At 35.7% G+C, this 10,713-nt stretch overlaps 1 non-coding gene across 1 annotated transcript; it reads right to left on the reverse strand.

Annotated features, from left to right (window-relative positions):
• Positions 1–8,209: 8,209 nt before the first annotated feature.
• LOC145003674 (small nucleolar RNA R71) lies at positions 8,210–8,316 on the reverse strand. Its single transcript, XR_013662121.1, has one exon. It is a non-coding gene; the product is annotated as a small nucleolar RNA R71 (small nucleolar RNA).
• Positions 8,317–10,713: the final 2,397 nt, after the last annotated feature.

The raw sequence follows: 10,713 nt of genomic DNA on the forward strand, positions 1-10,713 counted from the left end.
AGTCTTTGTATGAACAATCCCGTGGGTTTCCGAGAGTTTCTCCATGGTTAGAATTTTTAGTACCACTACCCGCCCCACTAGAACCAATAACACCAGTAGCATTGATTTGTGTCATGGCGGCTACCACAACTGCTGTCACTACTGCTTGGAAAACAGCATGGTCATACTGTGGAGGTGGTGGTGGTGGTGAATTTATTGGTGTGTTGGTTTTGTTCCTGTTGGACTTCTTTGGTGGCATCTTTCTCTATAATGTTTAAAGAGGAAGTGATGATAAGTCCTCTATACTGGTCATGAGTCAGGTGATATTGGACAAGATATATGTTAGTTCTAGACGCATCATATCCTGACTGCTATAATGTTCTATTAAGCGATTTATAATAGAAATCTACTAATATAAGTAAACAATCGTAATTTCAATTTATGAAATTTATAGCAACATTTCTAATGAATTTGTATAGTGTGACTCATGCCTGGTATCCCAATAATCACATAGTGTATACAAATTATATATAATCAATGCTAAATAGACCTTCAAATAAGTGATCCTACTCTAAGTCCACAACCAAACAAGGAACATGAAGTAAAGTGAAATCACAAATTCTAAGTCTATAAAATATTAATTATATATAATCCTAATGTATACACTTAGCAATTATAGATCTACCAGCAAGGGTCCTTTGTTTTAACATGATTGATTCTGGTAGGAAGGCCCTTCTCGACTATTAGTTTATATAACTATTAAGGCCTAAATGTTGTTGTTCTAGTGTTATAATGCCATAAAATACTCCTATAGTATTTTAAATTCATGTTTGGTTCTAGAATTCCTCTTGTATATAGGGTTGGTAAGTTTTAGACTTGTTGCAATACCACAATCATTCCCAAACACATGTTGGTCGTATCTCAAATAAATATAGCTTATCAGTTTATATTTATCCCAAATATGATTACACAACTATCCAGGCTTAACCATAGTGTCCAACTGATCTAAATACTTTTTTTGGTAGATCTTACTGTGATACTCTTTCTTATATGTATGCATGTATGTAAACTTTTTTAAAAATATTAATATATTTTAAAAGTATGACCCTTCGTCAGAGTGTTTTTATCTCATTGTGTTTATAGTTGTATATTTTACATGGTTTGATATACTTAGTTCACTATAAACAATGCTCTGATATCAATCTGTCACACCCCCAAATTGGAACAGCGGAAACGTTTAGAGTGGATGATGTTATGTACAACATCACAACAATTGAATAATAGTAATCAGAGTAACAAAAACCATTCTATTGATAATATAAAGTTTACATTGTGTTCGCAACATTGTTTGTATAACACCAAAAGAGTATAGCAAAAACTATAAGGTGAGACGCTATGATGCTTCGTCTTCTCAAAGCCTGTAAGTGTAGCTGTCTACTAGTTCCCTGAGAATACAAGTGATTTTAAAAGTGTATCAACATTAAAGTTGGTGAGTTCATAAGCATTTTAGTATTAGAAGTCTATCTTTGTACGTTGAAAATGTTACCGAGTTTCATCCAGAAAATCCAATATTTTTTTGTTGTAAATGAAATATAGTCTTAGGCATTAAGAACAAAATGTATGTGTGTTAATGTACTTTGAAAGAGTATATTGCAGTCTTATTATTAAATAAAACCATATAAATGATACTTCCCAGAAATGTATGTTGTACTATATTAGGAAAATAGTGTAATGTATTGGGAAAATAGTGTATTGTATTGTATTTGTATGAAAACTCTTTATATGTATGTGCCTGGAATCTACCAGATGTACTGTAATGTAGTGTAATATAGTTCTATTATTAAAATAAAACCCTTGAAATTATGTTTGTCCCGTAAACTAAAATGTTTAGTTAATTCTTATTGTGAGTGTTATTATAACCATGCTAAAATGACTAGTAGTATGCACGACGTTTTTTAGGCATCGGAGTGTTATGACATTTGTCACCCCAGACCTGCCGGTCTAACTGTAGCTAACAGTTTAGGTGCTGGATTATCAGTCCCTTATAGATCTATACGCAAATTCACGCTCTCCCTCCAAGAGACTCGTTATAATTCAGGACTTCAGTGTGTACTCTAGTAGGTACGATGAAGTAGTGGCTCACAATCTTGTATTAAGTTGCTTACGTATAGTGTTTAAATGTTCTCTTGTTCTTGTAAACGTATGTATTCCGCTTTTGTAGTGTACTCGTAGTGTAAAATAACTAAACTTAAATAATTATTTTTTTTATTGTTTCTTTGAACTTAGTAAAATAGTGTAAGTGTTCCATAAACTATACCTATTATAGTTTTATATGTACATTCTTCTATTGTTTATTGAACTAGTAGAGTAGTATGTATGTTCCATAAACTATACCTATTATAGTTTATAAGTATGTTCTGTATGTAATGAAAATATTTCTAAAAATACCTATTGGTCAGCATGTTACAAAAGGGTTCAAGTTTTATTTAATTAATTTTTATACTCATATATAAGGCATATATAATTGAGATTAAAAATGCAGTCGAACAAGTGATATTACCCTAAGCCCACAACCAAACAAGGAATAGGAGTTCAGGCGAAAACACCAGTCCTAAGCCTGTTCAATCTTATATATATATATATATATATATATATATATATATATATATATATATATATATATATATATATACATACATACATACATATATATATTGGTAAAAACGACAGTTGAAATAGTTGAAATAATTTAGAATGGCTTGAAACAATTTATATAGTTTGAAATGGGTTTTAAATCCTTTGAATGTTAACACAATATCCTTTGTGTTTGATTTTTATTCTCCCCTAAAACATTGAAAAATAGTGAGAATGTAGGGGTATGAACTCACCTCTAATGTGTGTTCTTGTTTGGATACAAAGTGGTAGCGATGATCTTCGGGTTAGAAACCATGTGAGTAGTCGTATCCTAATAATAACTATACACGATATCGTATTTAAATTAATAAAATAATAATTTAAAGTGTAAGACAACACAAGATTATGTAAGAAATACTTATAAAAAACCTTAGGAATTATTTGAAGGTGTTCTTGGTGTTCTTGGGTATTTTTGGTGTTCTCAGGTGAAAACTTTGAAATTTTAAATGAAAGTATGAATGTTCTTGAGGACAATATGGAGATTTGAAGGAATCTAGGTAAAATCGTATGAAGATATGCTGCTTACGGAAGAGTTTTGAGAACAAAATGAGAAGGATTTTGGCCTTGGAAATGAGAAATGAGGTGTGTTTGCGGTTAAACACACACACACACACACACACATATATATATATATATATATATATATATATATATATATATATATATATATATATATATATGGGATTATTTCAGCTTTAATGAGGCTTAGCCATGAGTTTTCGGTCCTATAAGTGATATTTTGGTCCTAGAGATAAGTATATTAGGGATTTCGGTCTTGGCTTTTCCTATGAAGAGATTTCACCAATCACCTCCATGAACGAAGTGATTTCGGTTTTGGTTTCCATAAAGTAAGTGTTTTTGGTTTTGTTAAGGGATTAGATTCCCTAAACTGAAAACCAAATATATAATATGAAATGTCATGATTTAATTTAAGTGCTAGACTTTTATTGACCTGAAATAACCGGTTGTTACATAAAGTGGAAGATTCGTAAAAGATAGCATTCTCCTCGTAGCCGAACAAAAGTGTAGAGAAGTTACGAGAAACTCCCTTGTCAGTTAAGAATTCTTCAAACGCTTGTTTTTTAATTCAGAATCGGTATCACTACGAACTTTTCAAAGGGATTTCTCAATTGAAGCTCAATCTACTTGATGAAATAATTAGCTTCGAAGTGGCATCTGATTTCTGTCTAAGAAAGTAAACCCACGGAAATTTGGAAAAAATTTCAACTATAACTAGAATATACTTGTTACCACCAATGCTCTCTATTGCAGATGGGCCACAAAGATCAATGATTAACAGTTCTAGTGGTTCGATTACTCTTGTATTAATAATAGTTGAGTGACTTTTTTGACTTCGCTTTCCCAGCTCAACAGCAGCACACAAATGTTCCTTCTCAAACTTTAGAAGACGAAACCCTCGCACAAGATCACCTAGTACAAGTTTGTAGATGTACTTAAAATTCAGATGAGAGAGACTTCGGTGCCATAACCAACTGTCATCTGAAGTTGCTTTCATAAGTAGGCAGATGGAAGGCTTCCTGATGATTGGTTTTATGTTTAAAGGAAACATCTCTCCCTTTCTTTTGGATTTCAGTAGTATTATTTTTTGTTTTCTTCTCAATAATCTTTGATCCTTCATCATCGAATGACACTTTCAATCCTATACCTACAACCATTTGACAAACGCTTATTAGATTATGTTGTAGCCCTTCCACATAAGCTACCTTCCGAATGGATAATTAAACATCGCAATCATGTCGTGTCCTTCGAATTTTCATGTGGCATTGTTTCCAAACTCTACTCTGCCACCGTCCTTCAACGATCGGAATTCCCTCAGTTCTTTTCTCCTTGCTATCATGTGATGCGAACAACCACTTTTGATGGACCATTCAGAGTCTTATTGTTTGTTAAGCATCACCTGCAAAATTCAGAGAGATTTAGGAACCCAAACCTTGTTGGGCCCTTATGAGGATTTCTTAAGAATAGAAAAAGTTACATTCGTATCAAACCAAAAGGTTCTTTTTAGAAAAATACTGTTCTCCCCTTTGCAATGGATTTTTCCACCTTTTGCAAGTTAGCTTCGTATTCCTTAAGAGAAATCTCTGGTTCCGAAACAACTTTATTTTTTCGCTTATCATCTTTTGATGCGTTGCCAGGTTTTGAAAATTTTGTTTTTGGAAGACAACTGGACTTTGATTTTTCAACAGATGTTAAAACTTGAGGTTTTGAAACTTGTGTTTTTGAGAAAGGTATAGCTTTTGGCTTCTGAGGAGGAAAAAAGTTCGTATTTTGAACCGAAGATATTTATGAATTAATATAATTTTAGTTGGAATCTTTTCTTTTCCAAAAACGCTTTCTGTCTTGTAAGTTTTTCCCTCGCATTCATCTGTCATTTCTTCACAGCAACTTCTTCAACAGATAAATGAATCTTAGACTTAGTTTTCTTTTTTTGAAATGGCTTATAGGATTGTCTAGAAGATGTTTCACATGGGACATCCTTTGTGCCACTTGGTCTTGCCTGATCGTAACGAAGGTCAACACGATTTAGTAGTTCTGAAATGTATTTTCCTTTCGTTTTCCATTAGGTCGTTTCGGAAAGACCTTTTGTTTCATCTGAATTGTCTATTGGTCCAGACTAGAAAGATTCATCACAACCATCAGCATTATCATTATCAACTGTAACATCCCGAATCCCAAGTATAATATTTAATTAATTTATATTCATGTTCTTAGAACAACTCGACGAGTTGGAGGCCCCCACTCACCGAGTAGAGAGTTAAAATGGTCGTGTGATTTTTTGAGTCTACTCGACGTGTTGGAGGACCCCAACTCGATGAGCAAGAGATGAGTGCGAAAACCCTAATCAGAGATGATATGTATGTGGGGTTAGAAAAGGGGTTAGCCTAACATCTTTAGAGTTTTTGTTATAAAGTATTAATCAGAGATGATTATCACATGTAGGCGGAGTCTACACTAATCGTTGAGTACGAGACCTACTTGCTTACGTACGAGGTGAGTCTTCTCACTATACTTACCTGAGTAGTAATATAGTGTGACCGGAGGGTCTTATATGTTTATACTTACTTATGTGATATCATGCATCTGTCTTCGTGATTTATGTTGTATATTATTTTGTGCCTTTTTTAGTTAGGACTGGAGCATCCAACCCGAGTTGTGAGACCGGAGGGTCTTTGATATTTGAATAATTAGACATATGTTTAGCATATATTTTTATTCATTTTTAGCTAATTATATGCATAATATGGACAAAAGGTACTTGATGATTCTTAAATTATGTTTTCAGTCCAAGAGACAGCTATTAAACAAAAAGGAGTAAGGAGGAGCAATTAGAGACCAAAGGATGGAGAAAAACGAAGTATAGCACAACTACTCGGCGAGTCCACGCATCAACTCGGCGAGTTCGTAAGAAGGTTCCCGAAGAAAAGTCAAAAATCCTTGTCGTACACGGATTCCACGCATCTACTCGGCGAGTCCATAACCTACTCGCCGAGTAGCCCCTGTTTTGTGATAACTATAAATAAGGATTCTTAATCCGAATTAAAGACTTTTTTGGCTTCCATGGAAAGAGAGCTACGATTGGAGAAACCCTTGAAGACATGAAGAACCCTAGTCTTTGATCTTTTGAAGCTTGGAAGCGCATTAGGTTATATTTTCCACTTAATCTAGGATTGCATTAAGTTTATTTTAATCAAATTCGTTTTCGTGCCTGTTTTTCTTATAATCATGAGCTAAAACTCGGATGGCTTATGTTTAGGAAGAACCTAATTACTCCTATAGTTTAATTGATACTTTAGTTAATTGTTTATTGGTGATTTCATTAAATTAAGTTTGTTAAAGACCCATATGCATTGATTACAACTATTTTCTGTTAATTGGAAGACAATTAAGCTGCACAAACATCTCTTAGTTGTTAACCTCATATGTTTATGTGACTACTTTATCATATGACTAGGAATAATGAACATGAAACTAGAATTAATAAGAGAATAGGTAAATTAATGTGTGAGCTTTTTTGGGAAACCAACAAACAGGAGGTTAGTTGAATCACCCACTTGATTAACCAATTACAAATCTTATTTAATCCAAATAATTGAACTAGGGAATTAATTAGTTTAAACAATTGGCCACTGTGTGAATTAATTAATTATCTAAGGGTTAGTACTAGTGAATATGAACCTAACCACTATAGTTGGTAACCAATAACAATTAATATATTACATTACTACAAATATAACCATATGAGTGAATTGGTTGGACCTAAACAAAAACTCTTTATCAAAATTTGGTGAATTTTTACCTGATAGTTTTTAGTTAAATTTCGTGTTAGGTGTTTTGTTTAAGTTTCTAGTCTTGTAAAACTAGAGAAAAACCTCTACTTTTATTATTTTCTTAGTTAAAATTAGTTATTAGTTTAATTTCCGTTCCCTAAGTTCGACACTCTACTTATTCATCTATACCACTAAAAGACAGGTTCACTGCCTTTGTTTGCTAAATTTACAACTTAAAAGTAGGATTAGAACCAGTGCATTTTACACACATCAAGTTTTTGGCGCCGTTGCCGGGGAACTGTTCAAAAATTAATGTAATTCCTAATTTTTTCAATCCTTTATGTGAGTTTTCTGGTACAAAGTTAATTTATTTCAGTCTAATAGTCAGTAGTTAGGTTTTAGAATTTGTTTAAGTTTTTTTCTTTAGCTTCGTTTTTTTAAATACTGAGCTACTCACCTAGTACATTCGCACCTACTCGGCGAGTAGCCTGCTATTTTACATTTTTTTTTCATTTTTGTTAAGTTGCATTTTTTTGTTCTTTTTACGTGTTTATCTTGTTTTATTTCAGGACTTTCATGACCAGAGGATCAAACACTCCGCTGGTGCCCCCGTTTGAAGACCCGGAATCCGCATTGAGAAAGAACAGAGGCAAGGACGTGGAGAGCTCAAATACACCTAAGAAGTCACCTTTGTCTAACTTGAAGACTGTTTTTGGAAAGAAAAAGAGTAGCAAATCAGGAGCATCCAACGCATCTTTAGCAAGTGAAGACTCGATCAAGGAAGACACCGAGTACAACACCGAGGAGGAAGAAGAACCTACATACGAGCACGACTCCGATTCCGGTGACGAGTTAGCTCTTACCATGGCTAACATTGATGGAATTCCCATGGGAGTGTGGAAGAAGAGGATCCTCGATGACACTGGCCCGAGACTTGTGCAACCCACAATTCCCGCTATTGCTACTTTCGATCTAAAAGGCCACATACTCGCTCAACTAAAGGAAATTCCTTTCTATGGAAAAGACCACAAAGATGCTTACAATCACTTGGATGAAGTCAATGATGTAGCTGATTAGTTTAATGTTATAAGTGTGCCTCGCGAGACCCAGCTACTTCGCATGCTCCCAGTGACATTCAAAGGTGCTACAAAAGACTAGCTCAAGTCACTCCCTCCCGGTCAGTCACCACATGTGCCAAGATGAAAGAAGAATTTATTGATCACTTTTTCCTACCTTCCAAAATAGCCAAGTTGAAGAAGGCCATTGCTAACTTTAAACAACAAGTTAGAGAGTCACTATATGAAGCTTGGGAGAGGTGCATGAGCCTGCTAAGGAATTACCCGCACCATGACCTAAGATAACAAGAATTCTCCATCTTCTATGATGGAGTCAATGTCACAACCAGGCAGTTACTTGAGTCGGCAGGCCCACTCACAAAGAATCCACCCCCGGTGATCAAGGAATTGATTGAAGAATTCTCTAAGCATCCTAGAGAATACCATAATCCAAGAAATGATGTTACTAAGGGAGCCGCATATGCAGCTACTGAAGACTTGTCCATGGCTATGCTAAAAACCATGGATAGGAGGATGGATAAAATGGATCAAACGATTCATGCTATTCAGGTGGGTTGTGAAAATTGCAATTGGCCTCATCTTACTAGAGACCGCGACTTGGATGAAAATGGTAATAAAAAGGTGCAAGTTTGTTACTCATGTGGGGAACGTTATGATGAAGACTGGTGCAAACCGAAGAAGGAGTGGCTGCCTTATGACGAGTACAAGAAGGCTAAGGAGGAGAAGTACAAGAAAAAGATAAGGGGTTTTTATGTAGAGGCTATAAGTTGTAAAAGTCGAAATAGTTGTTTCTTTTGTTTCGCGTGTTAGTTATTTTACTAAGTCACATTTTGTGCGAAGTGTATTGCTCTAGACTTAGTATATTTTTTGTACACTCAGATTTCGTATAAATAGGGGTTGAGGATAGAAGTAGAAGAACACTTTTTGCTCTCTCCTTATTGTAATCAGTTTCTTCATCAATATAAGATCTGATTAATATTTACATCTTGTGTTCATACTTTTCATTCATACAAATCATGATTGCATTTTAAATCTCGATAACAATTATCTTCATTTTACCAAAAGGAGGAGCCGACACAAGAAAGGAAACCAAGTTTGGAAGAGATGCTCACCAAATTTGTAGCTGCTTCAGAAAAGAGACACAATGATCATGATGCTGCAATTCAAGAAACAAAAACCATACTTAGAAATCAGCAAGCCTCTATCCACAACATTGAAATGAAACTTGGGAAACTTCCCAACAAATCAACCAAAGATCACCCGACGAACTCCCTAGTAAAACAGAAAACAACCCACGAGGCGCACACATAAACATTGTCGCAACAAGAAGTGGGAAGATAATCAGTCCTTTAGCACCCATTCAGAAAGAAGCACCCAAAGATTTGCACCAGGAGGACGCAGAAAAACGGGACCAAGAAAAAATTATGCATGGCACAGCTGCTACTCGCCGAGTCCAAAATATGGACTCGACGAGTCCATTGCAAAATTCGCAGGAAAACATTTCTGAAAACCCATTTAAGCCTCCAATGCCTTACCTAGCCAGACTTAAGAGGGAAAAGCAAGAAGAGGAGTACCAAAAGTTCCTGAATCACATCAAAGCTTTGCAAATCAACATACCCTTCATAGAGGCAGTCACTCAAATGCCAAAATATGCAAAGTTCCTCAAAGAGCCTCTCACAAATAGAAGGAAGATGGAAGGTGAAAGAAGTGATTGTTAATGAAAACTGCTCAGCTGCCATGTTAAACAAATTATCAAAGAAGAAAGGTGACCCGGGAAGCTTGACTTTGCCTTGCCAATTTGGCAACTTAGCCACCATCCATGCATTGGCTGATTCGGGAGCAAGTGTGAACCTCCGGCCCTACTCATTCTTTAAGAAATTGGATCTCCCGGAACCAAGGACAATTCACATGGCAATCCACTTGGCAAACAAGACTGTCACATTTCCAAGAGGAATATGTGAAGACTTGTTGGTTAAGGTGGAAAAGTTTGTATTTCCTGCAGATTTCAAAATTCTAGACATGGAGGCGGATCCTCAAGTTCCGATCATCCTTGGAAGACCCTTCCTCCACACGGAAAGTGCTATATTGGACATGAGAGACTCGAAGCTTACGTTACGGGTAGGAGAAGACTCAGTCACCTTCGGGGTTGATCAAGCTATGAAGCATGCAAGGAATATTGATGACATGGCGTTCTTAATAGATATGTTTGATGAGTTGATGGAAGAGTGCGATAAGGAAGATTCCAACAAGTCCACTGTCTTTGATGAAGAATTCGATGCTGAAAAAGACCTAATGGAGATCGAGAGGCTGTTGGTAGAAGCGGAATATGAAGAACTAATAAAGCAGTCTGATGCAGCTACTCGGCGAGTAGGGCCGATCTACTCGTCGAGTTCAGGGGTAGAAAGGATAGAAGTAGTCAATTCAGCATCACACTCGCTGAGTAGCTTTCCTGTACTCGGCGAGTCCAACATGCAGAACCCAAAAACCGAGCTATAAACGTTACCAGATCACTTGGAGTATGCTTTCCTTGAAGATGGCCATCAAAGCCAGTTATAATAGCCTCTGACCTATCCGAATCTAAAAAAGAAGCACTAGTTCAAGTATTAAAGAAGCGAAAAAGGGCTATAGCATGGAGCATTACTGACATCAAGGAAATAAGTCCCTCCGATTGTTCA

Source organism: Lactuca saligna, chromosome 6, assembly GCF_052625555.1.
Source record: "Lactuca saligna cultivar CGN05327 chromosome 6, ASM5262555v1, whole genome shotgun sequence".
Classification (NCBI taxonomy): Eukaryota; Viridiplantae; Streptophyta; class Magnoliopsida; order Asterales; family Asteraceae; genus Lactuca; species Lactuca saligna.